The sequence below is a fragment of the Macaca thibetana genome, chromosome 12 (assembly GCF_024542745.1).
Source record: "Macaca thibetana thibetana isolate TM-01 chromosome 12, ASM2454274v1, whole genome shotgun sequence".
Classification (NCBI taxonomy): domain Eukaryota; kingdom Metazoa; phylum Chordata; class Mammalia; order Primates; family Cercopithecidae; genus Macaca; species Macaca thibetana.
In genome coordinates this window covers 125,294,481-125,312,277 of record NC_065589.1, presented here as the reverse complement: position 1 = coordinate 125,312,277, position 17,797 = coordinate 125,294,481, and the positions used below count along the sequence as shown (strand labels likewise).

At 47.9% G+C, this 17,797-nt stretch overlaps 1 protein-coding gene and 1 long non-coding RNA gene across 3 annotated transcripts in view; one reads left to right on the top strand and one right to left on the bottom strand.

Annotated features, from left to right (window-relative positions):
* Positions 1–333: 333 nt before the first annotated feature.
* On the bottom strand, positions 334–16,154 carry LOC126933076 (uncharacterized). 2 transcript variants are annotated; one of them, XR_007718413.1, is made up of 4 exons: positions 15,613–16,154; positions 13,427–13,492; positions 10,803–10,946; positions 334–702 (listed from the first exon to the last, which is right to left on the bottom strand). It is a non-coding gene; the product is annotated as an uncharacterized LOC126933076 (long non-coding RNA). The 2 variants fall into 2 exon arrangements; XR_007718412.1 differs by lacking the exon at positions 15,613–16,154 and having other exon boundaries at positions 337–702; positions 13,427–13,617.
* The window catches only part of LIMS2 (LIM zinc finger domain containing 2), a 43,511-nt gene continuing 41,809 nt past the window's right edge, over positions 16,096–17,797 (top strand). The window contains exon 1 of the mRNA XM_050752564.1: positions 16,096–16,304. The gene's annotated coding sequence lies outside the window, so the exon portion shown is untranslated. The remainder of the gene's footprint in view (positions 16,305–17,797) is intronic.

Genomic DNA, 17,797 nt, shown 5'->3' with positions numbered 1-17,797 from the left:
TGACGTCTATCTGGCCACGCCTACTGCAATGAGGTCATTTCCGCCTTAGCCCAACCCCTTCCCCTCCAAGTGTATATAAGGCATTGCATTACCGCCATTAAACGAGACTTGATCAGAGCACTGTCTTGTCTCCATTTTTCGTGTCTCTTGTTCCCCAAATTCCCACCCCCTCTTCCAGGGCCTACACTGACTATCCCGCGGGCCGGGATATGTCACTGACTGGTGACATTGTCAATGCCTTGAGGAGTTTTGTTATCAAGCAAATGGGCTCACCGCTTAATGCACAGTGAAGCCAGTAACACTGGCAGCAGCTTTTGAGAAAAGAAAGGCTTTATTGCAAAACTGACCAGCAAGAAGGCAGGAGTGGGGCTCAAATCTGTCTCCCCAGTTTGAGGTCTGGGGCAAGCTTTAAGGGACCAGACGGCAAGGGAAATGATTTAGCAGTGTTGGCTTGGCAGGGTCTGATTGTGGGGCTTCAAATTTAACCATTATGGAAAGGATTGTCAAGGCAGATTTGAGCCCCAGTCTCCCAGGCCAACGGATCCCTGCTTCTGAAAGATTTCCATGTTCAGGTTCCAGTCCTGTCCTGGTCGTCTTGGTTCTGAGGGGAGGAATCATTGGTTCTGGGTATTGTTAGAGGTAAAAGCTTGTTCCATTGTGCATGCCTGGGCTCCATGCCTTGCAGTTTTGGCTCTGTTGTACCTACAAAGCAAGGTGACATTCTGTCATCAACAAGGTAGGCCCAGTGTGGGCGGGTCTCACAGTTATAGTTTCTTCTTTCATTTACTAATTTTTAAAAGAATACCTAACTCTTGCGTGGTGATGGTCTTCTCAAGTCTCATTTCTTTGTGTCCTGCTTCCCAGCCCCTGTCACTGTCTTCATTGCCTTGGCTTTTCTGGGTGACCTCGAGTTGGGTGGCTCAGGCTTTGTGACAAGTATTGGCTCACCAGGCTGATTCATCTTGGCTCAGTCCCTGTCTGGGTTGGTCGCCTGGCCATGGTGATCTTCCTCAGGCACAGTGCCAAAGCACTTGCCATAAAATGATGCCTCCCGCCCCGCCCCACTGGGGCAGCAGAGCCTCTCCGTGACCACTGGCGCCTAGAGCTTCTGCACCGAGGGAGGTGCTCCTGCCAAGGCAGTGGTGACCAGCAGCCACATGTAGCGTCTGCACCTGTGGGGCAGCTGAGGAACTGAATTTTAAATTTGAATTAACCGTAGCTGGGCGTGGTGGCTCACGCCTGTAATCCCAGCACTTTAGGAGGCTGAGGCGGGCGGATCACGAGGTCAGGAGATGGAGACTATCCTGGCTAACACGGTGAAACCCCGTCTCTACTGAAAATACAAAAAAAATTAGCCGGGCGCGGTGGCGGGCGCCTGTAGTCCCAGCTACTCGGGAGGCTGAGGCAGGAGAATCGCTTGAACCCTGGAGGCGGAGCTTGCAGTGAGCCGAGATCGCGCCACCACACTCCAGCTTGGGCGACAAAGCGAGACTGTCTCAAAAAAAAAAAAAAAAAAAAAAAAATTGAATTAACTTTAATTAATTCATTATTTATATTGAATTATATTGAAAACATCATAATATAGCCACATTATTATACATAACATACATCATATAGTATTTGTATATATTTATCATAGCCACATGTGGCTGCTGTGTTCCCTCTGCCCCTCGGGAGCGCGTTGGAGACAGGGGGCGCAGTTGGCCTTGTCACCACGCTGCCGGCCCTGAGTGCTGGAGTGCGCGTCGGTGCCGCGGGAGCGCTGGCGGCGCGCGCGTGCGGCTGGGGATGGGCAGCGAGGGGTGCGGGCGAACGGTGGGGCTCCCGGACACGGTGGGCAGCGGCGTGCCGGCCCTCCCCCGGTTGTCTCCTTACGCGTCCTGGGGAAACTGAGGACTCAGACGCCCTCCCACAGAAGCGTCTGAGCCAGGGCGCCTCCCAGGATGCCTCGCTGTCCCTCCAGCCTTCGTAGCGTCGGCACCGCCCGTCCTGCCTCCGGGGGCCCTGGCATCTCGGCCCCGCGCGGGCCTGTCCCGGGACCCCACGGCCGCGGGCCGCTCGCAGGCGCTTTTGGCTGCAGCCCTCCCCGGCCATATTAGATTTAAAATCGCCAAAGGGGCCCCGTTCTGATAGCTTTAGAGATAAGTAATCACCTTATATAAATGGAATAGTCCCGAATTTTTCAGAAGTTGGGGAAATGTAACTTCTAATACTGTTAATGGTCAAAAAGGAAAAGAAAATTATTTTCATAAAAGCTAACTCAGAAATGTTTTCAGAATTCAAAATCTTTTTATTTAGACAAATGTGACTGGGTTAATATTTGTGGTTTAATGAAAACAGCTATGGGCCGGGCGCAGTGACTCACGCCTGTCATCCCAGCACTTTGGGAGGCTGAAGCCAGCGGATCATGAGCCCAAGAGTTCGAGACCATCCTGGCCAACATGATGAAACCTGTCTCTACAAAAATACAAGAAATTAGGTGGGCACGGTGGCGCCAGCCTGTGGTCCCACCTTCCGCAGAGGCTGAGGCGGGAAGGTTTCTTGAGCTGGGGAGGTCAAGCCTGCAGTGAGCCTAGATCTTACCACTGCACTCCAGCCTGCGTGACAGTGAGACCCTAACTAAAAAAAAAAAAAAAAAAAAAAGGAAAGAAAAGAAAAGAAAACTCATTTAGGAAGGGCTAATTTCTTTACAATTATTTTCCTTCTCTGTTGAGTTTAAACAAATATTTAAATACTTTATTGTCATGGCCAGGTACAGTGGCTCACGCCTGTAATCCCAGCACTTTGGGAGGCCAAGGCGGGCGGATGACAAGGTCAAGAGATCAAGACCATCCTGGCCAACATGGGGGAACCCTGTCTCTACCAAAAATACAAAAATTAGCTGGGTGTGGTGGTGTGCACCTGTAGTCCCTGCTACTCAGGAGGCTGAGGCAGGAGAATCCTTTGAACCAAAGAGATGGAGGTTGCAGTGAGCTGAGATCATGCCACTGCACTCCAGCCTGGCGACAGAGCGAGATTCGGTCTAAAAAAAAAAAAAAAATTATTTTCTGTTTGAAATGAATAGCCAAATAGTTTCTCATGACTTGACTTCATTCTTAAGTGGTTAAATCTCTTGATAACTTTGCTTTCTCCCTTCCCTATATTGAGTCCTAATGTAAAATAAAATAAGATAAAATTCTCCAGGTTTGGCCTGGAATGTCATTTTTGAGAATGGCATTCATTTGGGATAGCTTTGATGTCTAAACTGTCTGAATTTCCCAGAGAGTCCTTGAAAGCACATGTTGTCTTGTCTACTCTTTGAAAACGAGGTTAATAAGGGCCGGGCACAGTGACTCCCGCCTGTAATCCCAGCACTTTGGGAGGCTGAGGTGGGTGGATCACAAGGTCAGGAGTTCGAGACCATCCTGGCAAATATGGTGAAATCCCGTCTCTACTAAAAATACAAAAAAAATTAGCTGGGCGCGGTGGCGCATGCCTGTAATCCCAGTTACTCGGGAGGCTGAGGCAGGAGAATTGTTTGAACCCAGGAGGCAGAGGCTGCAGTGAGCTGAGATCACACCATTGCATTCCAGCCTGGGCAACAGAGCGAGATTCTATCTCAAAAAAAATAATAATAAAAAATAAAAATGGGGTTAATCATGTTTACAATTATTTTGTCAAAAATTTTTGACTTTATTATCTCATTTTGCAGGATGCAGAAACAACCATATTTCCTTGTCAGATGCACTATTGTTGTAAGGAACTGTCATCTAGTCTTTTGTATTTGAAAATTATCTGGCTAGATAAGGAATTCCCCCTTTCTATTTTTCTCATAAGTTATCTATAATTCATAACAATTTAGTCGAGTATACTTTTGTAAACAGAAATGAACTGTTTGTAAAATGATTTCTTCTTGCCTGACCCCTCTAGAATTCAAAATGCTTACTGAGTATTCTTATTTTCATGGAAATGTGAGTTATTGTCATAAATGCAGTAAGAATATGTCCTTCTTGTTAATGGGAAACAGTTGGAAACATTGGTGATACAACCAAGGCCTTGTCTGGAATATCATATTTGAGGATGACGCTCATTTAATCAGATATGACCAGACACTTCTAGGGAGCTAAGGTTGACTTTATGGAGCCAACACGTACAAAGCCATCTTGAAAAAACCAGCCTGGTATCTGGCTTACAGTGTTCCCAGAATTATAAGTGAGGAAGGAAGGTTGACCTTCCTTACTTTCCTTTCCTGGCCGACCCAGGAAACTTAGGATATTTTGGGGACTTAGAGAAGAGAGGAATGTGCCCAAATCCACAGGTACTGCCAGGGAGATCTGGTGGTAAGTTCTTAGGTTGGCTTCTTGGCCTCAGTGGTTTTTAAAAGTTCACTCCTTATGCAAAATTCTGGTAAACCAAACTCAGAAGGCCTATGGTAATTGCGCATTCTTGCTGTACCTATAAAAATAACCAGGCCAAATCTAATCAGACCAACTTTGTCTGATGTGGTGTGTGTATGGTGGCAGAGGACCGGGGATGGGGGGTCGATAATAAGCTTTCTTTGAGGTTATTCTTATCAAAATGAGAGAGATTGAAGAAAAATACTTGTGTTTCAATGGAAAGCTATGCACACTTCATAGCACATTTTTCTAGGTTACAGGTTCTAGCCTTGTTCATAGTATTTAATCTACTTTACCTCTTTGTAAATCGCAAGTAACTGATGGATATGTAAACGCTCTCTTGCCTGGTAGAGAGTCTTCCTCAATGTAGCAGAATAGATTTTGACACCTAGCTGCTAATTGGACTGGATCCTGCTACTTTGCCCATACTGTCAGTCATTACCAAATTTTAAATTCTTCCTGTTTCCATTAATATCTGGTTATGGCTGAGTGTGGTGGCTCATGCCTGTAATCCCAGCACTTCAGGAGGCAGAGGTGAGAGGATTGCCTGAGGCCTGTAGTTTGGGAACAGACTGGGAGACACAGTGAGACTTTGTCTTTACAAAAAAATAGAATTAGCCAGGTGTGGTGGTACACACCTGTAGCCCTAGCTACTTGGTAGGCTAAGGTGGAAGGATTGCTTGAGTCCAGGAACTCAAGACTTCAGTGAGCTATGATTGCACCACTGCACTCTAACCTGAGCAATAGAATGAAACCATGTCTCTTAAAAAACAAACAAACAAACAAACAAAAAAAACAAAAAAAGAAACTAAATGAAGGTGAAATGACAATGTCTCATTGGAGAGAATCAATAAAGGAGTAGAAATTATAAAAATGAACCAAATAAAAAATGTTGGAGATGAAAAGTACAATAAACAAAATGAAAAGGCCAGAAGTGGTGGCTCACATCTGTAATCCTGGCAGTCTGGGAGGCCAAGGCAGGAGGATTGCTTGAGCCCAGAAGTTTGAGACCAACCTGGGCAACACAGTGAGACCTCACCTCTAAAACAAAACAAAACAAAAACAGAATAAAAAATTCACTGGATAGGATAAACAGTCAATTTGAGTTGGCAGAAAAAAGAATCAGTGAACTTGAAGACACATCAGTAGAAATAATGCAATCTGAAAAACAGAGAAAAATATAAAGAAAAATGAGCAGAGCATCAGAGCAATATGGGACACCACTAAGTGCACCAACATATTGATATGGTTTAGCTCTGTGTCCCCACCCAAATCTTATGTCAAATTGTAATCCACAATGTTGGAAGTGGGGCCTGGTGGGAAGTGATTGGATCATGGGGGTGTTTTCCAATGATTTAGCATCCCCCTTGGTTGCAATAGTGAGTGTGTTCTTGTGAGATCCAGTCATTTAAAAGTGTGTAGCACCTCCCCCCTCCCTCTTTCTTCCTCCTGCTCTGGCCATGTAAGACATGCCTGTTCCCCCTTTGCCCTCTGCCATGATTGTAAGTTTTCTGAGGCTTCCCCAGAAGCTGAGCAGATGCTGCCGTGCTTCCTGTACAGCCTGCAGGACCATGAGCCAATTAAACCTCTTTTCTTTATAAATTACCCAGTCTCTGGGATTTCTTTATAGCCATGCAAGAATGGACTAATATAGAAAATTGGTCCTGAGGAGTGGGACATAAAGATATCTGAAAATGTGGAAGCGACTTTGGAACTGGGTAATGAGAAGAGGTTGGAACAGTTTGGAGGGCTCAGAAGAAGACAGGAAGATGAGGGGAAGTTTGGAACTCCCTGGAGACTGGTTAAATGGTTGTGACCAAAATGCTGATAGTAATATGGATAGTGAAGGCCAGGGTAAGGAGGTCTCAGATGGAGATAAGGAACTTATTGGGAACTGGAGCAAAGATCACCTTTGTTATGTAATAGCAAAAGAACCTGGTGGTGTTGTGCCCTCGCCCTAGGGATCTGTGGAACTCTGAACTTGAGAGCGATGATTTAGGGTATCTGGCGGAAGAAATTTCTAAGCTGCAAAGTGTTTAAGGACTGGCCTGGTTGCTTCTAACAATCTATGCTCATATGTGTGAGCAAAGGAATGACCTGAACCTGGAACTTATATTTAAAAGGGAAGCAGAGTGTGAAAGTTTAGAAAATTTGTAGCTTGGCAATGTGGTAGAAAAGAAAAGCTGATTTTCGGGGGAGGAATTCAAGCAGGCTGCAGAAATTTGCATAAGTAAAGAGAAGCCAAGTGCTAATAGCCAAGACAATGGGGAAAAGGTCTAGAAGGCATTTCAGAGACCTTCATGGCAGCCCCTCCCAGCACAGGCCTGGAGGCTTCAGAGGACTGAATGGGACTACAGGCGCCCTCCACCATGCCTGGCTAATTTTTTTAGTAAAGACGGGGTTTCACCATGTTAGCCAGGATGGTCTCGATCTCCTGACCTCGTGATCCACCCGCCTTGGCCTCCCAAAGTGCTGGGATTACAGGCGTGAGCCACCGTGCCCGGCCCTAACTTGTTTTTGATTTTACAGGCTCATAGGTGGAAGGAACTTGCCTTGTCTCAGATGAGACTTTTGACTTTTGAGTTAATGCTGGAATAAGTTAACACTTTGTGGGACTGCATGATTATATTTTGAAATATCAGAAGGACATGAGATTTGGGAGGGGCCAGGGGCAAAAATGATATGGTTTGTGTCCCCACCCAAATCTCATGTTAAATTATAATTCCCAGTGTTAGAGGTGGAGCCTGGTGGGAGGTGACTGGATCATGGGGGCAGTTTCTAGTGGTTTAGCACCATCCTCCTTAGTCATAATAGTGATTTCTCATAAAATCTGGTTATTTACAAGTCTGGGCTGGGTGCAGTGGCTGTAATCCCAGCACTTTGGGAGGCCAAGGGGGAGCAGGTCACCTGAGGTCAGGAGTTCAAGACCAACTTGGCCAACATGGTGAAACCCCGTCTCTACTAAAAACACAAAAATTAGTTGAGTGTGGTGGTGGGTGCCTGTAATCCCAACTACTCAGAAGGCTGAGGCAGGAGAATCACTTGAACCTGGGAGGTGGAGGTTGCAGTGAGCAGAGATTGCACTACTGCATTCCAGCCTGGGCCAGAGTGAGACTCCAGCTCCAAAAAAAAAAAAAAAAAAAAAGTCTGTAGCAGCTCCCTGCTCCCTCTCTTTGCCTTCTGCTCTGGCCATGTAAGGTGTGCCTGTTTCTCCTTCACCTTCTGCCATGAGTATAAGTTTCCTAAGGCCTCCCCAGAAGCCAAGTAGATGCTGCCATGCTTCCTGTACAGCCTGCAGAACTGTGAGCCAATTAAGTCTCTTTTCTTTATAAATTACCCAGTCTCAGGTATTTCTTTATAGCAATGCAGAAATGGACTAATACACATAAGAATAATAGAGAGAAGTGAGAGAAAGGGACATAAAAATTATTAGAAGACACAATGGCTGAAAATTTCCCCAAATTTATTTGCTTATTTTTTTAAAATTTATTAATATTATTATTTTCATAGAGAGAGTCTTGCTGTGTCACCCAGCCTGGAAGGCACAAGCACAGCTCACTGTAACTTTGACTCCCTGGACTCAAGCATTCTTCCTGCCTCAACCTCCCAAGTAGCTAGGACTACAGGCATGCACCCCAATGGTCAGTAAATTTTCAAGTTTTTTGTAAAGACAGGGTCTTGCTGTATTTCTTAGGCTGTATTCTGTATTTCCTTGAACTCCTAGCCTCAAATGATCATCCCACCTCAGCCTGTAAGTGCTGAGCTTACAGGCAAGAGCCACTGTGTCTGACCAATTTCCCCAACTTCAATGAAAAACATTCTAAACATCTGAGAAACAATGAATTTCAAGTAGGATAAACACAAAGACATTCACACTCAGACATATTATAGTCAAATTTTGAAAGCCAAAGATAAAGATAAAATCTTAAATGCAGCAAAGGGAATACAATTCATTGTGTACCAGGGAAGTACAATAAGATTGACCGATGATGTCTTATCCAAAGCAATGGGGGCTAGAAAGCAGTGGTATGACATATTCAAAGTGCTTAACAGTAAAAACAAAACAACAACAACAAACCTGTTAACCAATAATTTTATACCCAACAAAACTATTTTTCAACAATAATGGCCAAATAAAAAGCACTCCAAAATAAATAAAATCTGACTGAACTTATTGCTACCAGGCCTGAGTAACAAGAAATATTTAAGGTTTTTCAGACAGAAACCAAGTGACGCCAGATACTAATTTGAATCCACATGAAAAACAAAAGTGTTGGTAAAAGTAGATAATTACAAAAGAAAGTATAATTGCATATTTCTTCTCCTTTCTTCTCTTAACTGATCTAAAAAGTAATTGCATAAGAAAATATGCATGTAATTTGTTATGGGCTATGCACATATAGGAATGTAATATGTGTCAACATTTTGTCAAAATATTGTTTAACAGTAAGAGCACAAAGGAGATGGATGAAAAATTACGGCTAACATCTCTTATGAATATACACAAAAATCCTCAACTAATTACTAGCAACTAAATCCAGCAACATATACAAAGGATTATATACCACATCTAAGTGGGATTTATCCCAGGAATGCAAGGTGGGTATAACATATTAACATCAATCACTGTAATACACTACATTAATACACTGAAGGACAAAACTCATGTGAACATTTCAGTAGACATAGAAAAGGCATTTGACAAAATCCATCACTCTTTTTTTTTTTTTTTTTTGAGGTGGAGTCTCACTCTGTAACCCAGGCTGGAGTGTAATGGCATGATCTTGGCTCACTGTAATCTCTGCCTCCAAGGTTCAAGCAATCCTCTTGCCTCAGCCTACCGAGTAGCTGGGACTACAAGCATGCACCACCGTGCCCAGCTAATTTTTGTATTTTTAGTAGAATGGGGGTTTCTCCGTGTTGGCCAGGCTGGTCTCAAACTCTTGACCTTGTGATCTGCCTGCCTTGGCCTCCCAAAGTGCTGGGATTACAGGTGTGAGCCACCATGCCCAGCCCACTACTCTTTCATGATAAAACAAACAAATGAACACAAGAACAGAAGAGGACTCCTGCCAACAATAGAAGAAAGCTTCCTCCTCAACACAGTAAAGGGGTTTATGAAAAACCCACAGAAAAATCTTATCTATATATAAAATCATATATATAAAATCATATATAAAAAATCATATATATAAAGTCATATATATATAAAATCATATATATATATAAAATCATATATATATATATATTTTTTAGACAAAGTCTCACTCTATAGCCCAGGCTTGGAGTGCAGTGTTGCTATCCTGGCTCACTGCAGCCTTGACTTCCTGGCCCAAGTGATCCTCCCACCTCAGCCTCCGAAGCAGCTGGGACTAGAGGCGCATGCCACCATGATTTGCTGAATTTTTTTTTTTTTTTTTTAATTTTTGTACAGACAGGATTTCCTTATGTTGCCTATGCTGGTCTTGAACTCCTGGCTCAAGTAATCCTTCTGCCTCAGCTTCCAAAAGTGCTGAGATTATAGGTGTGAGTCACCATGTGCGTCCTAAAATCATGTTTAATGGTGAAAGACTGTAGGCTTTCAGCCTATGATCAGGAACATGACAAGGATGTCTGTTCTTTCCACTTCTATTGAACAGTTTCTAGCCAGGGACAATAGGCAAGAAAAAGAAAAGGCATAAGATTGGAAGAAATGAAGTAACACTACCCTCTATTTGCAGATGACATAGTCTTGTGTATAAAATAGCCTAAGGAATTTCCAAGGAAGCACTGGAATTAACAAGTACAGCAGGATTTTAGGATACAAGATTAATATGCAAAATTTATTTTTGTTTCTATATGCCAGCAGTCATAATCTGAAAAGGAAATTAAGAGAACAATTGCATTTGCAATCATATCAAAAAGAGTAAAATACTTGGGAATAATTTATCTAAAGGAGTACCAGACTTACACACACTGAAAACCACAAAACATTGTTCAGTGGAATTAAGGAAAATCTAAATAAATGGAAAGACATCCTATGTTAATGGATAAAAATACTGTTTTATGGTCACACTCACTCCTGTACTGCAACCATTCCCAGTCTCTGGCAACCACTCATCTGTTTGTCATCTCTATAATCTTGTCATTTGAAGGCTACTATATGAGTAGAATCATACAGTATGTGATCTTTGCGGGTTGCCTTTTTTCACTCAGCATAATGCCCTTGAGATATATCCGAGTCATTGTGTGTATCTTACCCTGCCTTGTTATGTAAGCCTTGAACATTTTTTAGAATCCCATTTTTACTTATCTATACTGTTTTGGGGGTATATCTCTTTGTATAGATTTTTTTGTGGTTGTTCTAAAAAGCCATACATACGTAACTTATGCACAGCCTACTGGTGGCAACACTTTACCAGTTCAAATAAAGTGTAGAAAACTTACCTCCTGTTAATTCCCTGTATTAGTCAGGAGTCTCCAGAGAAATGGAACCAATAAGATATGCATATATACAAATATAAAAGGAGATTTATCTTGAGGAATTGGCTTGTACGACTATGGAGGCCAAGATGTCCCATGATCCGCCACCTGCAAGGGGAAAATTCAAGAAAGATGGTATAATTCAGGCTGAGTCAGCAGGGCTGAGAACCATGGGAGCTGATGGTATAAACCCCAACGCAAGGGCAGGAAAAGATGAGATGAGACATCCCAGCTCGAGCAGGCAAGAAGGAAAAAGGGTGAATTACTTCTCCTCTGCCTTTTGCTCTGTACAAGTCCTCAGTGGATTGGATGGTGCCCACCCACGCTGGGGAGGGCAGTGTGCTTTGCGGAGTGAGTCCACAGAGTCAAATGCTGACCTCACCCGGAAACACAGCCGCAGACACAGCAGAAACAGTGTTTAATCTGGGCAGACCATGGCCTGTCAAGTTGACACATAAAATTAGCCAGCACAGTTAATCCGTTTCCCTCCCCCATTTATAATCCTCTGAAATATTTCTTTCCTGGCCCACCATAGTTTCATCACACACATGTGCTTATCAGCATTCAATGGAATACTTGGGGGAACGCTCGAGATCTGTGTCCGCTCTCTGTGCAGCCTCCTCCGGTCTGGTATCCAGTCCTGTGGCATCTGGCTGCCCTGGTCTCCCTGTACTCTCAGCTCCACAACTCAAGCAGTCTTCTCAGCCCCACCTGGCTTTCCCCTCCCTGGGCGAGGTCTTGGAAGTACTCTCACAGCAGAGAGCTGGGGCAATCACGGCTTTGTTTGTTTCCCATCTCTTACAGATCACTGTCCCTTGCTGCCTGATGTTCAGTATCTTGGAAACAATTGTTTCATGCATTTTGTCTGGCTCCTGCTACTCCATCTTGGCTGGGTACCGAAGTCTTAGTAATTATTTCTTGTTTTAGAAAATATAGTTAGTTTTTTAATAAAGATACGTCATTGTATTCATATTGCATGTATACGTAATAGTTTTCTTATTGATTTGTAAACTAATAATGAAATATTCTTGACTGGGCACGGTGGCTCACGTCTGCTATCCCAGCACTTTGGGAGGCCGAGGCGGGCGGATCACCTGAGGTCAGGAGTTCGAGACCAGCCTGGCCAATATGGTGAAACCCCGTCTTTACTAAAAATACAAAAATTAGCTGGGTGTGGTGGCACATGCCTGTAATCCCAGCTACTCAGGAGGTTGAGGCAAGAGAATTGCTTGAACCCAGGAGGTAGAAGTTGCAGTGAGCTGAGGCTGCCATTGCACTCCAGCCTGGGTGACGAGTGAAACTCTGCCTCAAAAGAAAAAAACAAAAGAAATATTTTATTTTATTTTATTTATTGTTTTTGAGACACAGAGTCTCTCTCTGTTGTCCAAGCTGGAGTGCAGGGGCGCCAGCTTGCCTCACCGCAACCTCCGCTTCCAGGGTTCAAAAAATTCTGCTGCCTCAGCCTCCTGAGTAGCTGGGACTACAGGTGTCCACCACCATTCCCGACTAATTTTTGTATTTTTAGTAGAGATGGAGTTTTGCCATATAGGCCAGGTTGGTCTTGAACTCCTGACCTTAGGTGATCCACCTACCTCAGCCTCCCAAAGTGCTGGGATTACAGACATTAGCTACCGTGCCATAAATTAACAATGAAATTTTTTTTTTTTTTTTTTTTTTGAGACAGAGTCTTGTTCAGCTCACTGCAAGCTCCACCTCCCGGGTTCATGCCATTCTGCCTCAACCTCCCGAGTAGCTGGGATTACACCACGCCCAGCTAATTTTTTGTATTTTTAGTAGAGATGGGGTTTCACCGTGTTAGCTAGGATGGTCTCGATCTCCTGAACTTGTGATCCGCCCTCCTCGGCCTTCCAAAGTGCTGGGATTACAGGCGTGAGCCACCGCACCCGGCCATGAAATATTCTTAAAATGTATCATTTAAATTTTTATTATGGTAAATATTGATAGATATAGTCCACATAAATAAATAGTCTTTGATATACTCCTTAAGAGTATAAGACAGGGGTCTTGAGACCAAAAAGTTTTGAGAACCACTTTCACATTTGAGTTTTCCTACCCCTTACAACATTCTTATGAGGAAGGTACTGTTGTTATCAACCTTATTTTACAGATGAGGAGCCTGAAGCCGAGAGAAGTGAAGGACTTATCCAAGATCATACAGTGAGTGAGACAGAATCTGAACCCAAGTAGCCCGGCTCTGTAGTCTACGTTCCGGGACCCACCGTGCCACGCGGCCTCCATTAGCATGTGTTTTCGGACTGTTACCACACTTTTAAGCTTCACAGAGTAAACATCAGATGCAGGCCAGGCCTGTTCTTCCCCAGCACCTGCACCCACTTCTTGTCCAGCAGGGGCCGTGTCTGCATTGCCCACATCTGGCAGCAGGCATGCAGCTGATCTCCCTCACTCTTGGACCTCACACCAATGGGCTGGATCTGCACGGACAGAAGTGCAGTGGGGCTGCCGCTTCTCTCGGGGGTACTCGGCAGAGGCAGTGGGCCTGCCCGTAGCTGGTCAGCCCCGTGCACATGCATATTCGGCAAAATGACGTTAGTGCCGGGCCAACTTACTGTGCTGTGGGCTTCTCAGGCTGCCTCTCCTGGGGCAGATCTCAGGCTAGTGTGCAGCCATAACATCTGGAATGTGAAAAATTGGTTTGAGAGTGAACTGGTTTACAGTCTATTATTATTTTTCTTTCTTTTTAAAACAATATTTGTATGAGAGACAGGGTGTCGCCCCGTCACTCAGGCTGGAGTGCAGTGATGCAATCACAGCTCGCTGCAGCTTAAATCTCCTGGGCTCAGGCGATCCTTCTGCCTTGGCCTGCCAAGTAGTTAGCGCTACAGGTCCTGGTCAAACGGTTTTTTATTTATACAAATCCCATTCAGGAATAGATATGTTGAGTAAAGTGATCTTTGAGATTCTTTGAGCGAAACAGGATGATACACACTCTACATTTAGGCAGCTCCTCACACGAGTGTAAAACTTACCAAGAATGTTTATAACAACATGCTGTAAATATTTACTGAGCGGTTTACACTCTGGTGTATCGCATATTTACAACATGCGGGTAGGTTATTTTTAAAAATGTAACAATACATGGGGCTGGGCATTGTGGCTCACGCCTGTGGTCCTGACTACCCAGGAAGCTGAGGCAGGAGGATTGCTTGAGCCCAGGCTTGTTTGAGGCTGCAGTGAGCTATACTCACACCGGTTTACTCCAGCATGGGAAACAGAGTGAGACCCTGTCTCTAAAAAAAACAAAGTGGCTATAAAATAATACCTCACTGGTTTCAACACATCTTTGAGTGACTGCTTTATCTCTAGCTGGCTCTCCATTGGGCTCCATGTTGTGTAAAAGCAAATAGTCCTACCCTGGAGGGGTGTAAAATTTGACTGAAAATGCAAACCAGTTGTGCTCATAAAAGTTGGACACAGAAATCATGTACACAGTGTCCATAAATCCCAGCACTCCTTCTTCCAAATAGCACAAGACCAGGGAGATCCTGGGGCGCAGCACATTGTGAGGTGCCTCTCAGCTACAAGACCCAGGGCAGCCCTGATGCGGACTGAGACGATGCAGAGGCAGACAGCTGCCATTTATTTATGAAGAAATTGATATGAAATTGCAAACAAAAACACGGGGCAGGTGCTGCCCAGTGGCTCTCACCCATCACCCCAGCACTTTGGGAAGCCAAGGCGGGAAGATGGCTTGAGCCTGGGAAGTCAAGGCTGCAGTGAGCTGTGATCCTGCCACTGCATTCCAGCCTGGGTGACAAGAGTAAGAGTCTGTCTCAAAAAAAAAAAAGAAAGAGGGAGAAGGAGAGGGAGAAGGAGAGGGAGGGGGAGAGGGAGAGGGAGAGGGAGGGGAGAGGGAGAGGGAGGAGGGGGAGAGGGAGAGGGAGAGGGAGGGGAGGGGGAGGGGGGGAGGGGAGAGGGAGAGGGGGGGGAGGGGAGGGAGAGGGGAGAGGGAGAGGGAGGGGGAGGGGGAGAGGGAGAGGGAGAGGGAGAGGGGGAGAGGGAGAGGGAGGGGGGGGGAGGGGAGAGGGGGAGAGGGAGAGGGGGAGAGGGAGGGGGGGGAGGGGAGGGGAGGGGGGGGAGAGGGAGAGGGGGGGAGGGAGGGAGGGGGGGGGGGGGGGGAGAGGGGAGGGGAGGGGGAGGGGGGGGGGGGGAGGGGGGGGGGGGGGGGGGGGGGGGGGGAGGGGGGGGGGGGGGGGGGGGGGGGGGGGGGGGGGGGGGGGGGGGGGGGGGGGGGGGGGGGGGGGGGGGGGGGGGGGGGGGGGGGGGGGGGGGGGGGGGGGGGGGGGGGGGGGGGGGGGGGGGGGGGGGGGGGGGGGGGGGGGGGGGGGGGGGGGGGGGGGGGGGGGGGGGGGGGGGGGGGGGGGGGGGGGGGGGGGGGGGGGGGGGGGGGGGGGGGGGGGAGAGGGGGGGGGGGGGGGGGGGGGGGGGGGGGGGGGGGGGGGGGGGGGGGGGGGGGGGGGGGGGAGGGGGGGGGGGGGGGGGGGGGGGGGGGGGGGGGGGGGGGGGGGGGGGGGGGGGGGGGGGGGGGGGGGGGGGGGGGGGGGGGGGGGGGAGGGGGAGGGGGAGGGGGAGGGGGGGGGGGGGGGGGGGGGGGGGGGGGGGGGGGGGGGGGGGGGGGGGGGGGGAGGGGGGGGGGGGGGGGGGGGGGGGGGGGGGGGGGGGGGGGGGGGGGGGGAGGGGGAGGGGGAGGGGGAGAGGGAGGGGGGGGGAGGGGGAAGGGAGGGGGGGGCAGTACCTGCCTTTGGAGGTGATTTTTCTTCTTTCTACTTCTTGGCATTTCTAATACAATGAAAGTTTTATTGCAGAAAATTATAAAACAATTCATTTATGTTATTTGAATATAAGTAATCCTGAGATGTTCCTCTTTTCAGGGAAAATAGTACTTGGCCAGACAGCATCCTAGTAGCTGTTCTTGGGTTACTCCTGTAGTTAGTTGCCGGATTCTTTTCACTGTGAGGCTTCTTTTGCCGTCTGTCCGTGGATGATGTGAACATCTACTGCCTGGCGGGGCTCCTGCGCTCGGGGCTTCGGGAAGTGCTCATTTGGGGGCTGCCCCTCTGCCGGCCTCTCTGGATTCAGAGGGCAGCCGCTGCTCCTTTTGTTCTGTGGGCCTGGCTCTGGGCCCTGAGCAGCACTTCCCCGGGGAGGCCGCCTTTCCTTCCGCGGCTTCTTCCGTCCCCTCCTGACCCCAAGGTGCCTCCGGCCTCTGCCTCCAGCTAAGGACCTCTGGCCAAGCCTCCTGCCCGGGGAGAGGCGAAGCTGGAGTGCCTGGGTGCCCCGTGGTGGCCGGACACTCCTGGCAGCTGCCCAGTCTTGCACGTGGCTGTGCCAAGCGGGCCAGGCAGCTGCTATTTCCCTCAGAGAAGTTGCTGGCAGCACTCAGGGAAGGAAGCACCGAGGAGGCGGAGCGGCGTCTCGGTCACGGAGGTAGAGACCCTGTGATGGGCACGGGGCCCCGGGAGGGCCTTTCCACCTGCCAATCGCTGAGCTGCCCCTGCAATTCCCTGTACCTCTGAGTGGTCGTGCTAATGTTGCTAATTTGGGGTCAAGGAACAGCCCTGGAGCGGCTGCCCTCAGTCAGGCGGCATGGGAACGGTGAAGGTTCAGCCCACCGTGGCCACACACCGGGCCTTCTGCGGGCGAGGCCACGTCTGGACAGGCTGGGCTTGGGATGAGCAGCTGCTCTTTCCCCTGGACAGAGTGGGACAAGCTCCAGTGGGAAGGTCACAATGGGAAAAAAGCAGCAAAGGGCCGGGCGCGGTGGCTCAAGCCTGTAATCCCAGCACTTTGGGAGGCCGAGGAGGGCGGATCACAAGGTCAGGAGATCGAGACCATCCTGGCTAACATGGTGAAACCCCATCTCTACTAAAAATACAAATAACTAGCCGGGCAAGGTGGCGGGCGCCTGTAGTCCCAGCTACTCGGGAGGCTGAGGCAGGAGAAAGGCGTAAACCCGGGAAGCGGAGCTTGCAGTGAGCTGAGATCCGGCCACTGCACTCCAGCCTGGGCGACAGAGCGAGACTCCGTCTCAAAAAAAAAAAAAAAAAAAAAAAAAAAAAAAAGGCAGCAAAGGGACCCTCAGTATGTGGAAGAGATACCCTTAGAGGCAGGGAGAGGCAGGTGCCCCGGAGGTGAGGAACTCTGCGCCCAGGAGGCTTCCTGCTGGATACTCCAGGGTGTGATGTGCTGAGGCGTAACAATGTGTTGTTCCTGGATATGTGGGGGGGGCTGCCCTCCGGTAGCCGAACCCGTGAGTTGAATGGAGTCTGTCCCAGAGCAAAGGCGAGAGAGAGATGGCCTTTTCCTCCCAAACTCCAAGGCCAGATCATCTTTGGAAAATTGTGAAGCTCGATGGTCCACCTCCACTCCTGAGCAAATCAGACTTTCAAGAAGGGCACTGGGTTCCCCTCAGACTGAAGAGAATCCCTGGGTCTCTTGTGTGTTCTGCAAATGTTGAGAGAATTGTGGATCAACATTCTGCCAGATTCTCTCACTGAGCTGCCGCGTGGCGCAGGGAGAAGTAAGGCCATTTCGTGCTGGTCAGAGGGTGTGTCTGATGACAGTTCTGAGGGCACGCTCATATTTTTATTTTTATTTATTAGATTATTTCTAGAGACAGGAGATTGCTCTGCTGCCCAGGCTAGAGTGCAGAGACACAGTCATAGCTCACTGTAACCTCGAAATCCTGGGCTTAAGTGATCCTCCCACCTCAGCCTCATGAAGAGGTAGGCCCACAGGCACGCACCATCGTGCCCAGCTAGTTTTATGCTCATATTTTTAAAAAGAGACATTTACTTTTAATGTGTCGTGAAGCCTGCGGGTGCCGGGGCGGCGTGCTGCTCACTATTCTTCCTTTGGCCCAGGAGCCACCATGCAAGTGCTTCCCTGCTTCCCCCCCGGGGGTCTCACAGCCACTTCCC